This window comes from Erigeron canadensis, chromosome 4 (genome assembly GCF_010389155.1).
Source record: "Erigeron canadensis isolate Cc75 chromosome 4, C_canadensis_v1, whole genome shotgun sequence".
In the NCBI taxonomy this organism is placed as follows: domain Eukaryota; kingdom Viridiplantae; phylum Streptophyta; class Magnoliopsida; order Asterales; family Asteraceae; genus Erigeron; species Erigeron canadensis.
This window is the reverse complement of record NC_057764.1, coordinates 9,755,449-9,782,497: the sequence shown is the minus strand read 5'-3', so window position 1 is coordinate 9,782,497 and position 27,049 is coordinate 9,755,449. Positions and strand designations below refer to the sequence as shown.

General features: G+C 34.7%; 1 pseudogene; it reads left to right on the top strand.

Annotated features, from left to right (window-relative positions):
• Positions 1–160: 160 nt before the first annotated feature.
• LOC122596950 lies at positions 161–15,595 on the top strand (annotated as a pseudogene).
• The last annotated feature ends 11,454 nt before the right edge of the window (positions 15,596–27,049 follow it).

The window sequence follows — 27,049 nt, the reverse complement described above, 5'->3', positions numbered from 1 at the left end:
ATGATACAATGTTAACTCAATAAAAGCTTCTTAACCTCGAATAAGATTATAATTAGAAGATACATTTTTCTAGTCATAATTTCGAGACGAATGAGTAATTAAATTGAAGATTTGAGTTTTCTAAAGAAGATTTATGCTACTAAAATTTATTTGAATGAAGATGGGTGGAGCTGTACATTTTTGTTCAATTTAAAGATAAAATGAAGAGTAAAATCCCTTGCCCTTGGAATGGAACTTAACAAGTGAAAGGAATCACATCATCCTTCTCTGACATTGTCATTCCTATTTTGTGGTTGGTTAACTTTTGTGGCACTGTCTTTATTGTATTCTTTCATAATTGTGTCCCACAGTTCAATGACTTGCAAGAGTGTTACCTGCAAAAGCGGAGACATTGGGCAAAACATGTGCAGAAGCAGGAAGAAAGGGATAATAATTCGATAAAAAAAAGATGGATATCATGCAGGACTCAGGGACTTCCAGTGTGTACTTTCGACATTTACACGATACAGGTTTAGTGTGCCCCTCTTGATGTTCATATGTACGTTCTTCTCATTCTTCCTGAAGCAAGGATTTTGATACTATCCACGCACTCTTTCTTTTTGTAGTCGATTGAGAGTCATTGCTGAACTTAGGCACGGAGATCTTTTTCACTCTGCTGATATTATATCAAGGTCAGTCAAGTTAATGAATAGTGTGGAATCAAATGGTAGCCTGGTAGGTGATCTATAAAAATGAGTTAGCAATTTCATATTTGATTGTATAAATATATTAATGTGCAGAAGCAATTGTTTATGCAAAAATAGGTTATCTGTAACTGTTGGTTAACAACAGATATTGATGTAATATTATTGGACACCTTCTTGGTATCATAAACATGAGCTGCAACAAAATATCATTGAATGGCATACCCTTTTTGTCTCTTTGATTAAGTGTTTTCCTGGTATTCAGCATAGAATTCGACCAGGATGATGAGCTTTTTGCTACAGCTGGAGTTTCAAGACGCATCAAGGTCTTTGAGTTTGCATCCGTAAGTATTGCCATAAGTACAATCTAAAGTTCATATTTGCTTGTATCAAACCTCCTTTAGTTACAATGTTATGTTGAAATTTAATTAGATTATACAGATTGTAATATATTCTGCAGCCAGTATTGGATAGTTGGAATGCTTGTTTTGATCCAGATTTTAGAACTTGAATTAAGCATAATTGCTAGAAATGATGGGCTCATGACAAACCTATTTGTATTCTATTTTTTCCTATTATTTTAAAATAAATAGCTTTTGGCTCATATATGTAATTTAGTGTTTTGTATCTTTATATACGGTTAAACACTAATATTGAGTAAAAGGAGTTTGAAGTACCGGTTTTAATTGGGTTAAGTGTTGGAATATCACCACGTAAAATGAACGTATGTCCAAAAAGTATTTAAGCCTACGGGGTCACACCTCAACGTGAATGTAACTATAAATTAATTAATATATTAAATGTAATTTATTAATTAATTTGATCACGAAATAATTAATTTAAATAAATTAAAGGATTAATTGTATTTAAATTAATTAGAAGGAGGATTAAATGTGAAAATAGGAAATTAGTGTTGGACTCTAATTCCCTAAACATAAGGGCCGAAAATTACAAGGCTTTTTGGCCTTGAGATTACTTGGTCACCAAGATTAGAAACCCTAATTATTCCATATATATAGAGGGCTTAATTCAAAGGGTTTAGATAACAATTCACACGACAATTAGATTTGTAAAACCCTAATAATCCTTTTCTCTTTTACCTCACATGTAGTCTCCATATAATTAATACTTTAGCATTAATTGTGTTGTTGCTTTGTTTGTCAAACAACAACTATATATTGGTTTTCGATTACAAGGATTTTGAATTAAGGGAGATACACAACGGGTTTTTGAGTTCGTGATCAAGTACTAGCATATATACATTCCAACGTTGAGTGTGCAATCGTAGAGAGGTTAATTTAAACCTTGTTCTTGTTTTCAAATCTCTCCATTATAAGGTATATATTTTACTTTGGTTAATTAATTAAACTGCATAGATCTTGTCTTCCGTTAATTTATTAACCCAAGAGTGGTATCACGAGCCTACTATGTATGTTTTTTGATTACCAAAAGATCAAAACTTGAAGGGGAGTTAGGGTTCTTGATTATTGAATTTTTCGGCTATATATATATGTATATATTTAAATTGATTTTGTAATTTAATTACATTATTTAAATATGAAAAAGTTTTATTTAATATATATATGGTTCGAAATTTTCCAGAAAACAAAAAAAAAAAATTGTTTTTTTTAGGGTTCCTAATCCAAGTTTTGATCAACTAAACATGTTTATGTGATAAATTGCATGTTTATATGTTGTACCTTTAATTTTAACTGTTAAAAAAAAGTAAAAATCATGAATTTTTCATGCAAAGCATTCATGATTCTTACTTAGATATATTGATATGAAATCTTGATCATTAGGGTTAATTATGCTAGATAATTGTATAATTAATTGTGTGACAATGTAAATTTTTCGTATAAACTTTCTGATTTGCGATAGTTTACTAAAAAATTCATATCTTTTAATCCGTAATGAGTTAGAGGTCGTGCTTTGAACTTTATATGCCCAACACATAGGGCTAAAACTTTGTAGTTCTGGTCGAAATCTGAATCAGACCAGAAACAGGTCTAAACAGGTCGTGAAGCTACTAGATTTTCCAGAAAGCAAACTATGTGATTATATGATAATTGTTTGTGATGTATATGTTTAAGGCTTACGCAATCAAGGAAACTTGATGTATGTGGTCCTCTTCTTTGAAGGGGGAGCCGGATTAGACATGAATAAACCATAGTGACATGTTTAGGTGGCCTACCATAACTCGTTGCATGCTTAATAGTTATAGTTTATGATTTTGCATATTTATTGAGATATAAATTGTGATGTAAAATTATTTTTGAGAAAAGATAAACTTGACTAAGAAATATCGAAATAAGAGATTTTTTTAATAAAATTGGAGTCCTACAACCTTGAGATACACCGGCTCACCCATTTGAACAAACTCTAAGAGAGGTATAAGCCGGAGTGCGCTAGCCTTCTAAAAGGGCGGGTTTTTAAATCGCGTTCATCGCATACCTTTGCCCTTGCGCTTCTTTGTGCGTTCAAATGGAGCTACCGAGCTCTCTTGTGTTGCTAAGACTATACAAATGATTTTATTAAATATTATGTTTAGAAGATATGCATGAATCTTCGAAACATAACTTTTTGATCACATGTCAAATTGAATGACCCAATAAACTTAAGTCATTTGCCACCCAATTTGTCAAGGACACATGGGGTCGTTGTTTTACTCACTGGTACACAGTGGTGAAATGGCGATTGCATGACAAAACCCATTCACTGGTACATAGTGGTGGTCAATTTTGCACGTTCTTAGTTGGACGACTTAAAGCGAGTTAAGCGGTGAGACCTTGACCCGTGGCAAAAGATGGGACAAAACATGACTACAAAAGATTACTTGATGAATCGAGTGTCTTACGTAGGTCCCATACTTTCTAGGAATTGCACTTGTAATGCAATTACTGATCGTCACTTACCTTTTGATTGCAATTATTTGTAGCAGATCAACTGATGAAAAGGTTGCATATCAATTGGATCCTAGCCTTAATGAAATTAATTGTTTATTTTATAAACATTGGGTAATTAATTTCTTAAGGATTTATTATCGAAAATACCGATAATTGAACTTGAATCTGTTTTGTAAAAGGCAACAAATCCTTCACAAAACATACACCAATCGGCTTCAGGTCGAAGCTAGAAAGAGAAAACTTTCTGAAACCAATTTCAATGACTGTTTTTGTCAATAGAGAATTGTTCTAAGAATTGAAAAGAAAACCGATGTCATTGAAACTCAGATACCGCTATTCCTAATGAGAATGCCACTGCTTTGCAGTTGGAAGCATAAAATACTCGGTACAATAGACATATTGAGGTTGCTTATTTGATGCTAGAAGCATGTCTCCTGAGCTTCAAAAGGCAATTCGGATTGCAAAATCCGTGTGATATGATCAAATAACTCAAGTCTATGTACGGAAAACAAGTTGGAGGTGAATTACTTTAGCTAATTGAGTCACTCCATAACTTGAACACGAGTATGGGAAACCGGTAAATGCTCATGTACTCAAGATGAAGAGTCACTTTGAGCATTATGGAAAGGATTAAACTATACGTATCTTCTGTCAATTCTTATTGGTATAAGAGAAATTGCAGATTTCCATAGTTGGACTTCATATCAAGTTGATTGAGTATGAAGAATACCTTTCAAGAAATCTGAGATACCTCAAGTTCTTATGATCAAGGGGGAAATGGTTTAGAAAGCAAAACAACCGTAAAGCTAAAGGCAAGAACTTAGGTAAGAGGAAACAAAGTGTTTAGTCTCAAAACCTTAAAAGACCCTTTAGAAAAAGGAGCATACGGCTAAAGACCAGTCTTGTCATCACTATGCTATAGTGAGACACTGGAAGAGGAATTGTCCTAAGTATCTAGCTGAGTTGAACAAGAAAAAGAAGCAAGTTGGTTTAACCAGTTCTTCAAGTATCTTCTTAACTGAATTATAAGTGTTGATGAGATTCAAATGATAATTCAATAGCAAAAGAGTCAAGTTAACTTGGACTCTATCTTTGACATGGTCATCTTGTTTAATTTTTGTTAAGAAACGCATTTAAAGACTTCAATGTGAAGATATCTTACAAATCAAATGATGAATCATTTGATAAATGCGTGTCTTCGACATTATCATTAGCAAGAAACGCATTAAAAGTCTTCAATGTGAAAAGATCTTACAAATCAAATGATGAATCGTTTGATAAATGCGTGTCTTTCGAATTACCGTTAGCAAGAAAAGCATTGAAAACTTCAACGTGAAGGGATCTTACAATCAAATGATGAATCATTTGAAAAATGCATATCTTGTATTTTCGGCAATATAACAAGAATACCCTTTCCACATAAAACCGGAGAGGGCTAAGGAACTACTTGGACTAATACATTCCGATGTATGTAGTCCTTTTAGACATATGTCAAGGAAAAATGCTAGATACTTCATTATTCTACGGATGATTTCAATCGTTATGGTTATGTTTACTTGCTTAAACATAAACATGAAGTCTTTGAAACATTCAAAGAGTTTAAAAATGAAGTAGAAAATCAACTCGGTAAAACTATGCTTCGTTCGGATCGAGGTGGTGAATACTTAAGTCAAGAGTTTAAGGATTATCTTAAAGCAAGTGGCATTGTCCAACAGCTTACTCCTCCATACACTCCTCTGCATAATGGAGTATCTGAAAGGAGAAATTGAACCTTGCTAGACATGGTGAGATCAATGATGACCCGTACAACTCTCCCATTTTCGTTTTGGGATTATGCTCTAGAGACTGTTGTACGCATTCTCAATATGGTTCCAACCAAGAAGGTTGACAAGACACCGTATGAATTATGTCATGGTGATGTCCCTAATTTGTCTTACTTTATAGTCTGGGGATGTGAGGCACTTGTGAAGCGCGATACGCCTGACAAACTTGAACCCATGACTACTAAGTGCATCTTTCTCGGATACCCTAAAGAAACGATGGGTTACGACTTCTATGATCCCGCCAAAAACACTGTTCGTGTTGCTCGATATGCTGAATTCTTTGAAAAGAAGTTAGTTCAAGAGAACAGTGGGAGGATTGTAGAACTTGATGAGACTCAAGAGGAAGATGTGTCACCTTCTAAAGATACTAGCAATCATCAACTTGGGGGGGGGGGGAATGTTCAAAGTGATGAACCTCAAGTTGATGATAATGAAGCGATTCCACTTCGTAGGTCCGAAAGGACAAAACGTCCTACCGAAAGACTACGTCTAATGGTAGAAGAAGACGTTGTTGGAGATCTTGATGAGCCTCCGAATTTCAAAGCTGCATTATCAGATCCGGAATCTGACAAATGGCTTGAAGCTACGAAGGTGGAAATGAAATCCATGAAAGACAATCAAATCTAGAGCTTGGTTGATCTTCCACAAAATGCTCAGACTGTTGGGTGTAAGTGGATCTTCAAGAAGAAGACGGACATGGATGGAAATGTACACACCTATAAAGCTCGTCTCGTGGCGAAAGGTTATACTCAACATTTCGGTGTTGATTATGAAGAAACCTTTTCACCAGTTGCGGACATTAGAGCTATTAGGATTCTCTTAGCTATAGCAGCATACTATGACTTTGAGATATGGCAAATGGATGTTAAGACTGCCTTCTTAAATGGTTACTTGGATGAAGAAGTCTATATGGATCAACCGGAAGGTTTTATTGATCCGAAACATCCCAACAAAGTATGCAAGCTTCAAAGATCCATTTATGGACTAAAGCAAGCATCAAGAAGTTGGAATAAACGGTTTGATGAAGAAATCAAAAAGTTTGGTTTCGTTCAAAATCCCGATGAAACATGTGTATATCGCAAAGCTAGTGGGAGTAATGTTACTTTCCTTGTCTTGTATGTCGATGACATATTAAACATAGGAAAACACATTCCAATGTTGCAAGATGTTAAGTCCCATCGTGGAAAGTGTTTATATTGATAAGGTCTTGAAGAGATTCAAGATATAGGATTCTAAGCGTGGTTTCGTTCCCATGCAAGAAAGACTTAACTTATCTAGCAAGAACAGTGCTTCTACACCTAATGAGGTGGAGCGTATGCGAAAAATCCCTTATGCTTCGGCTGTGGGATATGTTATGTATGCGGTAAGATGCACTAGACCTGATATTGCGTTCGCGCAAAATATAGTTAGCCACTATCAGCAAAATCCTGGATAGGATCATTGAATTGCTGTAAAGAATATTCTTAAGTACATGGGTGCTACTAAAGAGTTATTCTTGGTGTATGGAAGAAATCCTGATCCAGAATTCAAAGTGAATACATACTGTGATGTTGGATTTTAGACTGATAAATGTGATTCAAAATATCAGTCAGGATACGTCTTCATTGTTTAAATGAAGGCATGGTGGAATGTTATGAGCTAAAAACCACAGTTGTCGTATCTACAACAGAGTCTGAGTACATTGCCGCCTCAGAAGCCGCAATGGAAGCAGTCTGGATAAGGAAGTTTATTAGCGGGCTTGACGTGATCCCCTCAAATGAATTACCCACTGATTTGTACTGTGATAATACCGGTGCATTAATCATTGCTAACGAACCCTGAGTTCAGAAAGGTGCCAGACATTATGCTACACGATATCACTATGTTCGAGAGCAGATCGAACTAGGAGAGATCAATTTACTCAAAGTTAACACAGATTTTAACTTAGCTGATCCTTTCACAAAATCTTTGTCTAGGCCCAAGCTTGAAAGGCATGCCGATGGCATAGGGCTTAAATTAGCTAGTTATTTCATGTAAATCTGTTGTTTCAGTATTTGGATAAGGGATGTTAAACAGTTTATATTTTCCATAATGAAATAAAGTACTTGATATGTTTGATTTCATGCAATATTAAATTGTGTCATATATTTGCATGTTTAATCCTTGAATATTTCATTTAAATATTCTAAATTGTCCATTGTCGATTAATTATATGGGAATATAATTAAACTAAGACAAATGTGAGTGATTGATTATATTCTTGGAATATATAATGGATGGTTCCCACCAAACTCACATGATATCCATAGCAGATGCATATCGGACTACTCCACTAACGAATTATCACTTTATGGATCATCGTCATTAAGTGAAATTCGCAAATGGTTACTTTTATTGATCCTTTGACTTGAGATACAGGTCAGCATATATGAATCGCACTTACTAGATATAGTTCTAACTCTTCTGAATAAGGGGGTAAATAAAGGGCTATTTTCATAAAGCGTCGTGAAATATTATGACTGACACGTGTAGTCAATATAGGATTTGTTCTTTCAATTTGAAATTGAAGTATGATACCGTTTGGCGCCCTCATTTGACTAATTAAGATGTTTGCATGGCCGTGCCCAAATAAATCCAGATAGTTCTTGATTATATTTGGTAATCATTAATTAGTTATAGAATGAGAAACATAATCGTTAAATTATGAAATGATCTCGATCCATATTCATATTTAACAAAGGTATCGGAACAAAAGGATAATAAATGCCTTAACCGTTTAAAACTATACTTAAATGTTTTCGGGAGCATTGGCGTGTTGCTAGACGCTTACCAATGTTATTACCTTCATTCGTTACGAGCTCAAGTGGGAGCTATTGGAATATGATCACGTAAACGTGAACGTATGTCCGAAAAGTATTTAAGCCTACAGGGTCATACCTCAACGTGAATGTAATTATAAGTTAATTAATATATTAAATGTAATTTATTAATTAATTTGATCACGAAATAATTAATTTAAATAAGTTAAAGGATTAATTGTATTTAAATTAATTAGAAGGAGGATTAAATGTGAAATTAAGAAATTAGTATTGGACTCTAATTCCCTAAACATAGGGGCCGAAAATTACAAGGCTTTTTGGCCTTGAGATTACTTGGTTACCAAGATTAAAAACCCTAATTATTCCCTATATATAGAGGGCTTAATTCAAAAGGTTTAGATATCAATTCACACAAGACAATTAGATTTGTAAAACCCTAATAATCCTTTTCTCTTTTCCCTTCGGTCGAACCAAACCGAAAGTCCCAAAAGGGATTTTGGTTTTGTGTCTTTCGTATAAATCACATGTAGTCTCCATATAATTAATGCTTTAGTATTAATTGTGTTGTTGCTTTGTTTGTCAACAACAACTATATATTGGTTTTCGATTACAAGGATTTCGAATTAAGGGAGATACACAACAGGTTTGTGAGTTCGTGATCAAGTAACAGCATACATACGTTCCAACGTTGAGTGTGCAATCGTAGAGAGGTTAATTTAAACTTTGTTCTTGTTTTCAAATCTCTCCATTATAAGGTACATATTCTATATCTTGGTTAATTAATTAAACTGCATAGATCTTGTCTTCCGTTGCGTGCTTTGTGATTTGTTGTGATAAATAGTTATATAGCCCAACATTAAGTACCTTGAAATGTAACTAACTATAACCAAATGTCTGCAGTATGAACGAACTAAGGTTTTGGACATTGTATAACAACTTGATAAATTGTCCAAATTATGTAATATGACATACGTGGCAACCCATATTAGCCGCCACGTGCGAGTTTTTGATTCGTCGGCTCATGATTTGAACATTTTTACTAAGTTCTTAACACACAATATCCAATCTGATAGTTGGTTCCCACTATAGATATTTGATCATAGTTAGTTACATTTCGGCGCACTTAATCCGTTTTAATTTTATGGGTTCTACATATGAATATTTATAGTTCAGGAGTACATATCTGTTATATTCAACAGTTCATGTTACCAGATACTGTAGACAATAGGGGCCTACTATTACGATCAAACCCTATCTGTGTGAGAGGATACTTACAATTAATAGCTATATTATGCTCTTAGCATAAATACAACAGATCATACAGCTAGGTTTATGATGGCATATATTCATTAGAATGTGGCAAATTGGGTCGGGTTGGGTTGGTAACTTCCGATACAAATCTAAATGGACCGATGTGGACAGACTTGTTGGAACTTATATATATAGTTTTCGAATTTATAAATACTATGTGTCAAGTGGGGTTGTTTTATTAAAGCCATTCAGTAGGTTTTAAGAATTGGAAAACATTCTGGGTGACGTGCCATGTTTGACCCATTTGACCTGTCATTTTTTCAGTGTATTGAAATTTTACCGATTTTGCTCACGCAAGATTAATTACAATTTAAGCTGACCCATTTTTAGGCAATGGGTTTACGTTGCCACCTCCTTGTGCACAGTCAGTTTATAAGATGCTTGCATTTTGTATCTATGATAGTTAAGAACTTGTAATTTGATGCATAATAGATAATTCTGGCCTCATTTCATATTTACATATTAGTGGTTTTCCAGGTGGTAAATGAACAAGCAGATGTCCAATGTCCTGGGGTGGAAATGTCAACACGCTCCATGCTTAGTTGTTTGAGCTGGAACAAGTACACCAAAAGTCACATAGCCAGTAGTGATTATGAGGGTATTGTGACCGTCTGGGATGTAACCACTCGCCAGGTAGAATCTTTCGTATAGCTTGCTTTATAAATATATCATGCCATTCTAAATTACAATGCTCTCAGAGCGTAATGGAGTATGAAGAGCATGAGAAGCGAGCTTGGAGTCTTGATTTTTCACGTACTGAGCCTACAATTAATGCTAGTATCTGGAAGTGATGATTGTAAGGTAATTGATGGTGGGAAGCTAATAAATGCTATATAGACCAAAACTGAAATCAATTTTGGGCATGCCACATGTTCTTGCAAAGAGGTGGCAGTTTCGGGCATTTACTAAACAATGTGGATTACGGTTTACTTTAGCAGGCTATATGTTAAGTTAGAAAGAAAAAAAAGCTAATTTAAAACTGAAAGAATTAAATTCAAATGAAGTGTAAATGCATAAAACCTTCAAATTCATAGTTATTTCAATAAGTTAGATCACTGTTGAGTAATATAATCTTAATTACTATATTTGACAACTAATGATTTATTAAATTCTAAGTATGTGGACATAAGGTATTTCAGGTCCACCGAAAATGGACTGGATCTTATTTACCCTCACCTAATCACTTGTTTTGACCTGTTACCCAACCCCACTGTCCCAGCTATATTCCCACATCTGATATCATGTTATGGTGAGGCTAGGTCTATGCTAAGGTAAATGCCTTGTGATTTTGTTCGTTGTAATGTTCTGCTTATGTTCTCGATATATTGAGCAGGTGAAGATATGGTGTACAAGACAGGAAGCAAGTGTTCTTAACATTGATATGAAAGCAAATATCTGCTCTGTAAAATATAATCCTGGATCTAGCTTTCATGTTGCAGTACGTTCCAGTTTGTTTTCTAGATTTTTCAAACTAATTGATTAAAAATATCAATACTTATTGTGGAAGCATGCTTATTTACTTTGCAGGTGGGTTCAGCAGATCATCACATTCATTATTATGACTTAAGAAATATAAGCCAACCATTGCATATTTTTAGTGGGCATCGGAAAGCTGTTTCATACATAAAGTTCTTGTCTAACCATGAGCTAGCTTCTGCATCTACTGACAGCACCTTGCGCTTGTGGAATGTCAAACAAAATATCCCAGTAAGTCTATCTCCAGTTACTGTATGCTTCTCATGTTATTTGTGTGTTTTGTAGCTGAGACCAATTTTGCAGTTCCACTTGGAGATCTCATTTCTCTATTAAAATATTTTGAAGTTGCTGAAACTAGAATAATAGAGGTGGCAGTTTAGACCATCATTATTTGATTTATATTTTCCCACTAAGATGTCACATGTTTAAGCTCAAAAAATGCTAAAATAAAAATGAGTCAAAAATCATCAATTAATACCCAATCTGTTTTCACAATGCGTAAAACGTCATAGATTATTTTGTTCCAAAAGAAGATTAGCACTAAATTATATTGAAACATGATTCACATATAAAGTTCAGGAAAAGCAAAGAGAATGAGAACAAATGTTTTTAGTTTCACCTGACCATCTCGTAATGAAAATGACCAGTTATGGCCTATTACCCAACCTGTTTCTGCCGTCTCTTTCGCCACCTTTTTCTGATAATTAGTTGGTATCTTCTACACATGTATTAGCTATGTTATACCTACAAGTTGGCAATCTCATGCTAACACATCAGGCAAAGTCTGAAGTGTCATTTTCTTTAAGTGTTTACCTTTATTTTTAATAAATTAATGATAATGACTGGGTTGATTTATTCTTGATCCTTCAAGATAGGCTTTATTAAAGTATAGATGTGAATGTTTGTGTAATAGTCAACTAGTTTACACGTTAATACGTAGTTTCCTCCTTTTGAAGTCATAAGTAAACTGGGCATTAATTTAATACCATAATGATCCAAGTACTGTAGGATGGAGAAATTTCCCATGCTTGGTTAGGATACCTCCTTGATAAAACATAAAGCAACAAATAAGAAGGTCTTATATATATCATCAAATATATGACTGTTGTGATAAATTAGGCATATTAAAAATGTAGCTACTATAAGCTATTAATTTTAGGAGTATAAATTGGATAGAAATTTTATTAAAGTATAGATGTGATTGTTTGTGTAATAGTCAACTAGTTTACACGTTAATACGTAGTTTCCTCTTTTTGAAGTCATAAGTAAACTGGGCATTAATTTAATACCATAATGATCCAAGTACTGCAGGATGGAGAAATTTCCCATGCTTGGTTAGGATACCTCTTTGTTAAAACATAAAGTAACAAATAAGAAGGCCTTATATATCATCAAATATATGACTGTTGTGATAAATTAGGCATATTAAAAATCTAGCTACTATAAGCTATTAATTTTAGGAGTATAAATTGGATACAAAACACAAATAAGCTCACTCTTCGGTTTCCAAGAGGATGTTCTATTTACATTGAATGGATGACTTACATCATGAAAGATGTTCATTAATTATTATTGGAATCTTGTCTGCGGGGATTTAGACATGTCAAGATAATGAGAAACGTAAATGGAGGAAGTTTTTCCTTTTCAAATTACCCAGGGAGTGCAAGACTTTGACCCATATGCACACTTCCCTATAGGGTATCCTCGTGAATGGTTCCGAGCTCTTTCAAGTTTTACCACCCTAAGATGTTTACTTAACTTGAGACTTCTTGTGATATACTCTAGACACTTGATCACAAGGTCACCTTGGTGGTGATCCTGTCATGAAATGATGATAAAGTTTCATGTAAAAGTTTGTTGATGCCAATAATGAGTAAAAAAAAATCTTTTGAGGTGTCTTGCTTGCTTTGTGCACTAATTTCTTATTTGTATGGCTTTATAGCTTTAAATAGTATTTCATTATCTCATACCAGTGTCTTAATCGAGAAAAATGGTACACTGAGTCACTGATAGGAACAAGATACATTGAAAATTTTAAATATTTAAATGGCACATAAAACATATTAATTAGACTATACTAAACAGGTTGTCCTGTAGTTATAACTAGTTTGCCCACATCATCCTTATGTGATATGTATCAAGGGGTGGCAGGAGGCTGGGTTGGGTTGGGCTGGGCTTCATAGGGGGTTAAATCTCGGTTTTAATAATTGTTTATCTATATTAGTTAATTATGTGTTCTCCAAGTTAGGGTTGTGTCATATTTAAATAAGGCTTGTAGCCATCGTATTGGAGTGTGGAGAATTATTATTGTTTAGTTTATTATTGTCTAGTTTTTATTCTTGGAGTAGCTGAAGCTCGAATTCAGCCTTATCAAAGAAACAACCGACTTCATTTGGCTGAGTTTGTGTTCATTGTGCGTTTCTTGGCTATTTTTCTAGTTTGATTCATATCAATTGGTATTAGCGCTATAGATCTTGCAACCTCTAATTTTGTATTTTTGATTCTTAAATTAAAAAGATAAAGGAATTAAGGGTAGAGATGGAGGAATTTAGGGCAAAGATAGAGGAATTCAGTAGGAAACATGAGGAAGACATGGAACGGCGTGAAAGGCAACACAATGAAATCATGAAATTATTAAGGGAGCTAGTGGTTTCGAGGGGCTGCGGTGTGGCTCACTGGTCCTCATCGGCTGGTGTTAAGGTACTCAATCAAAGGGTATGAAACCAAAGTGGTTGTGAAATAAAAGTGTTGTTAGTGAACAACATTCCACCCAGCAAACCGATCAACAAATCACCATAGTGGATGACACTGGTACAAAATCAGCACCATCGGACCATGAAGAAAGAAACAAGGAACCCGGGGATGAAACCACTAAGGTACAAAAGAATAAGGTAGTAATACTTGTTAAGGAGATTAAATATGTTTCAGATTGAGTAGTAGGTAAACGTGACCCATATGGATGAATCAACAGGCAGATGCAGGGAGATGAGATTATTAATGACGGCTGCAAAAGCCAACATGGATGAAACAGGACCATAAAGACCAGAATTTTGTATAGCTTCAACAAGCAACTCAGTAGTAGAGACGAGGGAGACGGGCGAGACAACTCTATAGCACTAGTGACATTAGTAAATATCATCTAGCTGATGTTAGACATGTTTTTGGATGTTCGAGAATGGTATGGGATCCGCAAATCACCTAATGTAATTTTTGAAGCCACACCGTGAGGACAAGGTATGTTTTGTGGTGGGGAGTAGTGATATCTATCAAGGGTATGGCAGAAGGTTGGGCTGCGCTAGCTGATGTTAGACATGTTATTGGATGTTCGAGAATGGTATGGGATCCGCGAATCACCTAATGTAATTTTTGAAGCCACACCGTGAGGACAAGGTGTGTTTTGTGGTGGAGAGTAGTGATATCTATCAAGGATATGGCAGAAGGTTGGGCTGGGTTGGGCTTCAGACGGGGTTGAAGTGTCCGTTTTAATAATTGTTTATCTATATTAGTTAATTATGTGTTCTCCAAGTTAGGTTTGTGTCATATTTAAATAAGGCTTGTAGCCATCGTGTCGGAGTGTGGAGAATTATTATTGTTTAGTTTATTATTGTCTTGTTTTTATTCTTGGAGCAGCTAAAGCTTGAATTCAGCCTTATCAATGAAATAGCCGATTGTGTTCATTGTGCGTTTCTTGGCTATTTTTCTGCTTGTCTTTTTGATTCTTAAATTAAAAAGAGGAAGGAATTCAGGGCAAAAATGGAGGAATTTAAGGCAAAGACGGAGGAATTCAGTAGGAAACATTAGGAATCATGGATCGGCGTGCAAGGCAACTGATACGGATCCAGCCCTACCCGAAGAAGACTCTTCGGGCTTGCAACAAACAGGCGTCCAAGGTGGCTAGGGCCAGCCCAAGTGCAATCCACTCCAGCCAAAATTGAGAGTTATTCCTTACGTATCTTTTATGTTTTGTTTAGATTATTATTTCCTTATTTGTCTTCTTTTGTTTTCTTATTTAAAGACATTGTAATCTCTTTAGTTGGAGTATTGATGAATAAATGTCTTTTGAGAATATCTCTCTTGTCTATCCGGTTGGCCGGAATTGATATCCGTCGAAGACGACTTGGTTGGCCAAGCGTCATCGCCGCTGGGATTTTGCCTAGGTATTAGCCTTCTGTCCGTATCAAGTGGTATTCATAACTTAGGAATTTAGAGATGTCTGCACAAGATCGCCGCTCGCATCACCGACAAAGGCAATGGTGAAGTTGGATGCGACCCACGCGACATTGAAATCGAAAGGCTTCGAGAATGGATTCGGGAAGATCAACCCTTTCAACAGATATGAAAGACAGTATGAAGAGGCACCCGATGAATCAGTTGTTGATGAATCAAAGGACACCGAGTTTGAAAATTTTTTTCATAACGAAACACCACCAACTCCACCTATCCAGCACCGGCGTAACCCTCCTCAACCACCACCTATCCCACAGCCAACTGATCCGTTAATATCTCTCTTGTCTATCCAGTTGGCCGGAATTGATATCCGTCGAAGACGACTTGTTTGGCCAAGCATCATCGCCGCTAGGTTTTTGCCTAGGTATTAGCCTTCTGATCGTATCAACAACACAATGAGATCATGTCGTTATTAAGGGAGCTAGCGGTTTCGAGGATCTTCGATATGTTTGATTGGCCCTCATCTGCTGGTGTTGAAGGTACTCAATCAAATAATGGGTGTGAAACCAAAGTGGTTGTGAAGACAAGTGTTGTTAGTGAACAACATTCCACCCAACAAACCGATGAAAAAATCACCAAACTGTGTTACAAGACAGTTTTTCTTGAAAGTTTGGTTTCTGTCAGATTTGTTCTTGATTAAAACAACTCACTAATAGGCTTTCTTGCTTTATTTACTCTTTATTTCACCTCTAACATGTTTGTTGGTTATTTTTGTATGATTTTAACATCAATGTTTACTGATTATTAACAATTTCAAAATCATCACTCATCATTCAAAGATCCATCTCAAATCTAAGCTCTTACAACCTATTTAACACAAGTTATGTACATCCATGTCAAAATCTAACAACTTTTAACAACAAAACCTTTATTAAATCTTACTTTTAACATCAAAATGAGTTTATCCATGAAAATATACAGAATTATATAAATAAATATATGCAAATATGTCCTCATTTTTCAAGCAAAAGTCATTTTTACTAGTTATTAACATAACACAACACTTTTGGGTCTTTAACTTGTTGAATCCTTGAATCATTCTTCTAGATCTTGACATGCATGAGCATGAGGAAGAAGATTCTATCAACTTGCCTTCATCAAGTGTGTTTTCAAGAAGAAAATCAAAGAAAAACATGATTTTTGATGAAGATCTTTTAGTATATACAAAAACAAGATAGATTAAACAAAGAGATGAAGATTTATACCCTTGGTGAACTCGATTTGAAGATGGTTTTTGGGCAGGAATTTCGTGGCCTCTGATGCTCCAAATGACCCTTATTCCAAGCTCAAAATAACCCTTAAAACTATCTTGAATCAACCCTTGTTTCATTCTTTAAAAACCCTTATTATTACTATAAATTTAGATTGATTTTTCTTGCCTTTTTGTTGCTTTCTTTGAACCGAAAATGATGAAGAGAGAAAGATGATAATGTACAGATTTTTGAGAGAAAAATGAGAGAGAAATGAGAGATTAAGTGTGTTGGGAAGTGTTGGAGTGTAAAGTGTGAGTTGGAGTGTAAGTATGGGTGTAGCATGCATTGAAAGTATAAGAATAAAGAGACTAGTTAATATTTGATTGGGTGAGGTGTTTTGGGAAGGGGGAGGCCGGTTTTGGGGTAGTGTTTTGGAGGGGATTTTGAATTTTTTTGATATATGAAGTGTATGTATGGATATAAGTTTGTATTTTTAATTTTGTAGTTGTTTTTCCTAAGTGTATAAATATATTTTGTATGGATGGATGTAAATTTAGTTAAGTACTTGTATATATTTTTGTTAAGTTGTGTTTGTATGTATGTATGCATGCCGTGTATATACATATGCATATATGTTTGTATTTTAATTTGTTACTTTGCTCTTTATTATAAACTGTTACTCATGTTAGACGTATATATACTCATTATTATTTAAACTCATTTTATGTACACAATAGTTTATAAGTATGTATTGTAAGATGGTCATTATATTTCTATATTCAAATGTACTATAATTAGCTTGGTGATTTAGATTGTTGGACATTTCCTAAGATTTATGATTGTTATCACAACTTGTGAGTCTTACCTTATTATTTATATAGCTTAACTTCTCGAAATAAAATTTTTGATTCATTGGCATTTTGTCAAGTTAAATTAGAACTATTATATGTAGCTTGAGATCGGCTTGATTGATTATAGTTATTGGTTATGGCATTTCTAAGATAGCTAGTCATCTATGGTATTTCTAAGGCATTTCACTGTCTAGAAGGTCAATTCTCTTAACAAACCTCTAGGGATCGACACCTAGATAAATATAAGTAAGTAGTCCTAATTGAAATTGAGGGTTGTTACATCATTACCCTCTTAACATCAACTTCGTCCTCGAAGTTCCCTCGTTCACACGGTGATAAAAGGAATAGATTGACAATAAGAATAGCTTCACGGAGACGTACAAAATGTGAGAGTTCATATAGGTTTCATCATGACCCTTTTTGTCACTTACAAGCTTTTGATCTCCGTAGTTGGGGGCATCTCTTGCTTGGTGCCCTAAATTTCACTTGATTAGAAGCTTTGGAAGAGTTATAAATGTCGTTCACTTCTTGAGACGACTTGATATTAATCATAAGAAATCTTTATGGGATGTCCATCTTGCCCTAAATGTTAAGTAATGGAATGATGACAAGAAATATTAATACAGAGGTGTAAAATGAGCAAATGGTTTGCAACGTGAGTTATAAAAAAAAACAGTAAGAGATGTTGGAATATCGATCGTTGGTGGCCACTCATTCCTTATTGTCACTTTGTACACTTTCCTTTATCGTTTACTTTCCCAAATAAAGTATCCTCTACTGGCTCCTCGCTTACTTTTATCTTTCTTTGGTTTAATGTTGGACACGCTTGCCGCTACTAGAAAATATATTGACTTCGTTTGTGACTAATCACTTGTTAAAGGATTACCCCCTTAACAAGGGTAATGCTAATCCGGGATACCGAGTTGTATTAAAATTTGAAACGTTACATCTCCATAATACCTCATTCTAGGGTTTTCAGTTCATCTTTATTGTCTCATGGCGTGCAAGGGAAATCGGTCATGTAATGTTCCATTTTACTCCTCATGCTAGCCTTTGTCCTTCGACTGTGTCCCCTTTTTGGAACCTCTTTTGTTATTCGCCAGTCACATCGTTACTCACTTCTATCTTGCTTTGGATGATATTGGCTTTCAAATCGTTTTATGGCACCTCTGATAATGTAGAAGTATTACCCTTTATGACATATTTCCGGCTAACTCCTATTCAACATTGCACATATAACCTCTTCCATTTCTACTCTATTCCTACGCAATCCTCACGGTAGAGTTTACACAATCCTTGTGCTTACAACTAATCATATCAAATCCTCACCATCTTGGTAAGACAGACACTTCAAACCCTTATTAGTATGGATCCCTTCTCAAGGACAATTTTTCTTAGGTCCTTTCAGGCCTACACAAATCCTTGTCCTTGCTCTCTAAAGCCTTATATCTACCATTAGTTTTCTAAGCTAAGCTTCTTTTCAAGTACACTATCCTAATGCTTGTAGGAATCGCGATGTAACATAATTTAGGTGAAGCTTCATGCCTCATCCTTCTCTCAACCATCAGGTTTTCTCCATTTCTCCTTCGTGTTCTTATGGATAACCATACTCCTTACCGTTTTGCCACTTGGATCCATCTCTTACTAGATAATTGTTATTATGGTTGACACACGCGCAGTCGATAGTCCTTGGAGTTTATCTCAGGGGTACTTGCAAGATCATAGTGATAGGGATCCTTGGATCCTAACTCATCACAGATGTATGTTATCATTATCATGCTTTCGTTCCAATGTTTCTTAAATAGCTCTTTCCAGAGTTTGTAGTTTCTTGAAAGTTAATTCAACGACCAACTTCCTTAATCGTTGTGGTGGTATGTGCCTTAACTTATAACGTTGTATTCCTTATTTGCTTTCACTACTAACTTAGCGATTTCATGTTGTTTTTGTTCTTCACTTTTCTTGGTCGCACCACTTCGTGGGTCAATGGTTCTTGACTATTCACCATGTGTTCTAAAATTTTTCTCACTCGGGTTCATCTCATTTTAGCTTACCTCTCTACAAACGTTGACCTTCAGGGGTTAACCTTTATAACTCACCTTGCTTCTAAACTTGTGTGTTGAGCGTATACCGCTTTCTCTTGGCTTAGTTGATCTATTCTATTAGTAGCTTGGTTTTCGATAGTGGTTTTGCAAGTGGTATTCAAGAATAACATGAGGAGTGCCATAAAGATGAATATTTCCGGAACTATATCTTGTAGATAACGTCGATGTCCTCACTTTACCGTTTGGGTTAAATCGTCTTCCTTTACTTTACTCTCTACTCTACATCACTTTCAATGATGCTACTAAATAACTCTTCCTGAACGATAAAGTATAGTCTTGTGCTTCATTCTCCATGTTCGAGTATCTTCTTTTGTTGTGATTACCCCGTTAACATTTTTCTTCTAGAAAAATGTAAGGGATTTCTTGCTTTTCGTATCATCTCGCTTTCTCCCCTAAGCAAGCTCATTAGCCACCTTCTTAACTAGGTTCCTTGAATCACCATTACATCTTGGCAATCTTCAATTCGCCAAATTTTCTCATCCTTCTGGACGACTTTCAATTCGCTAGATTTCCTAATCTTACTTGCAACTACTCTTGTTCTCTAAAGTAGTCCCAAATCATTATTCGTTTATCTTCAAATCGCGAGAGTCACATAATTCTCATATTACTTCTTATCCTCCTTAATTGCATCTTCGCTCCAATGGTAACTTTGGAATTTCTTCTAATTTCCGTCAAGGCTCCATAGAAGGACCTTCAATTCCTTTACCAATTTGAGGCCTCGGTTCAATTTCCTCTACACTCGCTCACATGTAGACCATATCCAAGGCATCACTTTCATTGGGTATACTAGTCTATAGTATCTTCTATACTATACTTTTCTATCTCGCTAGTTTCCTGAACTTCTTTGTATCGAGTGGGTCTTTCTCTTAAAGTCGTTGCTAGTGGGTGGTATTAGTTACTTGGTCTCACCACTTTCAGGTGTTGCGTCGAGTCATTCGTGGATTAATGGAGTCGTAAATCTTTGGAAAAGAATAAGAACCATGCTTTCATCGTGTTTGGTCCTCCAGATTGTCGAAATTACTTGGCTAGCTCCAATGTGGAAGTGGGGAGTAAGAGTTCATAGCGAGAATAAGATGACTACTCAAATTAATATTCTTAGGTGAGTTAAACGGATTACTTCAACGCCGCTTGTGAAAATTTACTTCCTTGTACTTTGATTGACACACAACATATCTTCCGCGACCTATGTTATGTACGTGACCCAATAGCATCTTCTATGCTATATAGTTATCCCAAGTATTTCTCTTATGGACAAATGATATCTCAACGTCTTTTGTACCTCTTGATGTCGCAGCGAGAGTAGAGTATCACTTACTCGATTTCGCTATTTTTGAGTGTTGGGTAAGTGAGTTGTATGTTGTTAGGTTATTAACTTTTGAAAGGAAGCGATGGTGATCAATACTTTGAATTATCAAGAATGTCAAGGATATAGAATTTGATTTCGAATGAATGAAATAACGATATAGAAACAAAAGATTTATTAAGGCTCGAATCAGACTCTTTGAGTGAGTTAAAGAAATCATTTCTATGTATTATGTTGCCCATTGGACTCCAACTTTCGATGACGTCAACATATGCCGCACCGACTTAGATAGTATAGATAGATGTTAGTGTATACGTGTTAAAAATAGAAATATTGCACCAAATTTCGAGGCTACATTCCTCACAGTGTGTCATCTAGAATGTATGGGTACATTCCTCACCGATTTTAGCGCAAATTAGCATTTGTGATATCAATATATAGATTGGTTAACATAATTACTTATGCCTATCTCACTCAATTATCTTTGTTTTATTTTGATTACACTTATCTCATGAAATTCGTTAAGTATTATGGGCCATTATCATTTGGGCTAAAATGTGATGGGTTTTTAAGTGACTTGGCCTTAATTTAGTTATTGGGCTTAACCGTATTTGGGTTATGTGCTTAATGGGTTATATTGGTTATTGGACTTTATGGTTTGTTGGGCCAAGTGAGCCTACTGATTTATGGTTCTATGGGTTTAGTATTTGGGCCGGGTTAGCTCATTATGGTCTTTAGTGCACCTTTTAGCCCATTATACAAATGGTTAGTTTCCTTTCAAATTTTCTGTTTTAATTCAGATTTTTAGGAAATGTTGGCCACTATTTTGGGGTCAAGCCGAATTATTTGGACCTTCATGATTTTTACATAGTGACTTATATGTTTCTAGTATTTGTGTGAATTTTTGGTGAATTTTTAGATGATGTTTGGTGTCCTTAAAAATTATCCAAACACAAACTATCCCGAATGGGCAATGCTTGCGACATCAGAAGTTTTATATAAGTTCTTGATATTCTGATTGTTAGAAAAATCCCATGATTTTATTTTAAATTCAAGACACATTGAAATTACTTTCCACCAAGTATGACCTCCTGGAGCCTTTTGGTTTAGGAGATAAAAATTGTCAAATTTCATAAAATATTCAGACAAAATTACAGTTTTGACCAGTTTCAGTAGAAAAATCATATCTTTCATTTAGTTCAATATTTTTGAGTAATTCTAGTTGGTGCTTATTCTTAACTCGTTCCTCTACAACGTTTATTTTGAAAGTTTTTCTTGAAAATGCCCTCACATGCCCTGTTTACCCGTTACAAGACAGAAGATGGTTTCTGTCAGATTTATTCTTGATTAAAACAACTCACCAATAGGCTTTCTTGCTTTATTTACTCTTTATTTCACCTCTAACATGTTTGTTGGTTATTTTTGTATGATTTTAACATCAATGTTTACTGATTATTAACAATTTCAAAATCAACACTCATCATTCAAAGATCCATCCAAGCTCTTACAACCTATTTAACACAAGTTATGTACATCCATGTCAAAATCTAACAACTTTTAACAACAAAACCTTTATTAAATCCTACTTTTAACATCAAAATGAGTTTATCCATGAAAATATACAGAATTATATAAATAAATATATGCAAATATGTCCTCATTTTTCAAGCAAAAGTCATTTTTACTAGTTATTAACATAACACAACACTTTTGGGTCTTTAACTTGTTGAATCCTTGAATCATTCTTCTAGATCTTGACATGCATGAGCATGAGGAAGAAGATTCTATCAACTTGCCTTCATCAAGTGTGTTTTCAAGAAGAAAAACATGATTTTTGATAAAGATCTTTTAGTATATACAAAAAGAAGATAGATTAAACAAAGAGATGAAGATTTATACCCTTGGTGAACTCGATTTGAAGATGGCTTTGGGGTAGGAATTTCGTGGCCTCTTATGCTCCAAATGACCCGTATTCCAAGCTCAAAATAACCCTTAAAACTATCTTGAATCAACCCTTGTTTAATTCTTTAAAAACCCTTATTATTACTATAACTTTAGATTGATTTTTCTTGCCTTTTTGTTGCTTTCTTTGAACCGAAAATGATGAAGAGAGAAAGATGATAATGTACAGATTTTTGAGAGAAAAATGAGAGAGAAATGAGAGATTAAGTGTGTTGGGAAGTGTTGGAGTGTAAAGTGTGAGTTGGAGTGTAAGTATGGGTGTAGCATGCATTGGAAGTGTAAGAATAAATAGACTAGTTAATATTTGATTGGGTGAGGTGTTTTGGGAAGAGGGAGGCCGGTTTTGGGGTAGTATTTTGGAGGGGATTTTGAATTTTTTTGATGTATAGAGTGTATGTATGGATATAAGTTTGTATTTTTAATTTTGTAGTTGTTTTTCCTAAGTGTATAAATATATTTTGTATGGATGGATGTAAATTTACTTAAGTGCTTGTATATATTTTTGTTAAGTTGTGTTTGTATGTATGTATGCATGCCATGTATATACATATGCATATATGTTTGTATTTTAATTTGTTACTTCGCTCTTTATTATAAACCGTTACTCATGTTAGACGTATATATACTCATTATTATTCAAACTCATTTTATGTACACAATAGTTTATAAGTATGTATTGTAAGATGGTCATTATATTTCTATATTCAAATGTACTATAATTAGCTTGGTGATTTAGATTGTTGGACATTTCCTAAGATTTATGATTGTTATCACAACTTGTGAGTCTTACCTTATTATTTATATAACTTAACTTCTCGAAATAAAATTTTTGATTCATTGGCATTTTGTCAAGTTAAATTAGAACTATTATATGTAGTTTGAGATTGGCTTGATTGATTATAGTTATTGGTTATGGCATTTCTAAGATAGCTAGTCATCTATGGTATTTCTAAGGCATTTTACTGTATTAAAAGACAATTATCACTATGCTTCGAATATTTAGAAGGTCAATTCTCTTAACAAACCTGTAGGGATCGACACCTAGAAAAATATAAGTAAGTAGTCTTAATTGAAAATTAAGGGTTGTTACAACACTGGTTTTGAGCCAAAAAAAAAATTCTAGTCCAAATGATATTTCGGCCCAACTAAAAATATTAGTCCTAAAACAATATTATTGCAGTAACACAAATTTGCTCTAATAAAAATTTTACATCTCTCTCTTTTCTCTCTGAACACCATACCAAACTTAACAGTTTTAAAACAATTTTAACACAAAAAGAAAAAATTTCTTTCTTCAAGCACTTCACATAAAGTAATTCAGATAAATCTTTCTTCCTCCTTTTAATTCTCAATCACTTCGAACTTCACAAAAGATGTTTAATCTTATGACACCAGAAATATGACTACCAAAATGTGAATCCAATCACAAAATTAATGATACTGAGGAACGAGAGCAGTTGAAGACTCAATCAAATACTCCACACAACCAAGATTCACGAGTTCGAAATTTCTTAATGTTTGTTTGAAAAAGTTGTTAAGTGATTTTGTATGATTTGCCGAGTTTTGAAGTCGGCAAAAATGAGTATTCAACTGGGTTAGTCACATCTGCAAATAACACAAGAATGAGTGAAAACTTTCTAAGTCCAACTCGACAAATGGTGTAAATCGAAGTCGGCAAATGCTAGTAATCAAGCTCTGCAATTTGCTTGAAGTGAAGTCGGCAAATATAAAAGATCAACTGTGTTGTCTGCTCGGCAAATAGAAGAGATTCTAACTTCTGCAAATGCAATGAAAAATGATCGATTTTTCTGCTCGGCAAATGGCTAAGATTGCTCAAATCGGCAAATACAAGCAAAGTGAACTCGGCAAATGCGAGAAACTGGTTCAACAATTAGTTCTGCAATTATGAAGATTCAGCTTGAGTCTTCTGCAAATGCAATGGTTGACTGATATCAACAAACACTTTTGCAAATGATTGGTTTGGAGAAATAGTTAGCTCGGCAAATGGTTTGAACTTCTGCAAACACGAGTTAAGATCACTTCGATCTCTGCGCGCAAATGGCAATACTTGGGACAATTTGGATTGATTTTGGTTGGAAACTGGAAATTGTGACCGGAAAATGCAACCACTTCGCCGGAAAAACTTAAACAACCGATTACTCTTTCATTTCTTCGAGTTAAGACATGAAGTCAACACACAAATACTCAGCAACAAATTGCGAACAAACCCTGACCAAAAATTAAGCCGAAAGAAACTCGCCGAAAAATTTAAAAGTTCGCCAGAGAAATTAAAACTCCGATAACTTTGTTGTTTCTTCGAGTTAAGCCTTGAAATTTTTACCAAAATACTCAGAATCACTGTCCGCACAATCCCTCACTCAAAGATTTCAGTTAAAAGGATCACCGGAAAAGTCGATATCTCGCCGGAAAACTCAAGTAAAAGCAAACTCACTCAATCAAAAAATCAGAAGGTACCACAGTGCTCAGAATTCAATGGCGAGTAAAACCTGAAGTTTTTCAGATCGATTTGATAACTAATGAAGATGAAATCGAAGAAAGAAGATCAAGAGGAAGTTTTTTGTTCTCTTTCTTTTTTTTTTCTCTGCCCTTTTTTTATTAATCGATATTAACAATGTAAACAAAAGTGATAGACAGCACGTGATCTGTACTGTTAGAGACTACTTAGTCACACATAGTTGACTTTTCTTTTCTTCCTTTTGCCGAGTTCAACACTTAACACATGAAATCAACGAAATTTTGATCTAAAAATCAAAATTAATGACTAATTAATCAGAATTAACACTAATTCATCCCTAAATCAAATTCAGAAACACAATTCAGCTTCAGATTAATCAGTTAAAAAAAATTAGCTTAAAATTAAGCTCAAATCTCAAAATTTCGAATACAATCGGTTGAAATTATGTTCGTGGATCATACATTTGCCATTAGAACAATTAGACAGTTCTATTTAATTTAAGTTCTTGATATATTTGGACCCAATTATGTGTTTACATGAAGGTCAATTTGATCTTAAATCTTGATTTAGATGACGAATTTATGATTTAATACGATAAAATACTAAAGCTTGGGTCGTAAACGTTCGTGTTCATAAAAGTTCTAGTCCAAAATGTTCACAAATAGTCCCTACATTTATTAAGTTCATTTAATATTGGAAAAACTATAAATAGAGGGTTTAGAGAGAGAAAGCACCAACCTTCATCTTCTTCTTCTTCCACTTCTCTCACTAAAAACACACACTGCAGCCACCAAAAACACACACAAAAGCATCTCTTGATTTTGGATTGTTAAATCAAAATCGTCTGTACTTTTAACATACTCGTGATAATCAAAACACACTTCTTGAATCATTTTAAAGGTAACAACAACATTTGATGGTCTTTTGATCAAATTAAAATGTACTTTTTCAAGTTTATGTTATTAATGATTTGGTCTAATTTTTGAATGAAAATCGTGTTAATAGTTAATGGGTTTGTGTTTAAATGTGTTTAGTAACATTTTTATGAACAAATTTGAGTCATAACATTCTTTAATCTACAAAACCCATTTTTTTGAAAGTGAAAGTACAACTTGTTCTTGAGGTTACAATTTGTTCATAGCATGTTTTGATCTTATAATTAGTATTGGTGTTATGAGACGATGATATTGTGTGAATATGTGATAGTTTTATGACCCAACAAGTCCTGAAATCGGTCTAGACCTTCGTTTTGTGTTCTTGTGCTTGTCCAGCCCGCTTGGTGAATGAGACGGTCCTGATGGGACGATCTTGGTCCCAAGATCGTCCTAGGGCAGCCTGTTCGATCTTGTGCATGCTCGTTTGGTCTCGTGTGAAAGTTGTGATGTGTTGTGGTGTTGGAACACTCCTGGGTAACTGATCTTCTAAGATTGGTTTTGCTCAAAAAATTGTTCTTGGCGCTAGGTTGATCTTACCAAGAAGATCTTGCCAGGAAGATCTTGCCAGGACGATCTTGCCAGGAAGATCTTGCCAGGAAGATCTTGCCAAGACGATCTTGCCAGGACGATCTTGCCAGGAAGATCTTGCCAGGAAGAACTTGACAGGAAGATCTTGACACAAAACGATCTTGTTTTATAACTTGGCATGCTTGAACTTAAATCAACTAGATCTTGTACTTAACCACTAGACCGGTACATTAAAACTCATAATTCATCTAAATCATTTAAAGCACAAGTTCTATGGTCGATCAAACTAAGTTCTTAAGACAAGAAAATCATTAGTAACGACATGTTCAACACATTACCATTATAACTACATATGTGTGTGTGATCATTCAAACTCTTTTTGAGTCAAAACGTTCAAGGATCTTTAAGGACCAAATCATCAGTTCATCAAGGACATTTCAATGATTAATAAATCACATGAATTAATACGTGTGTT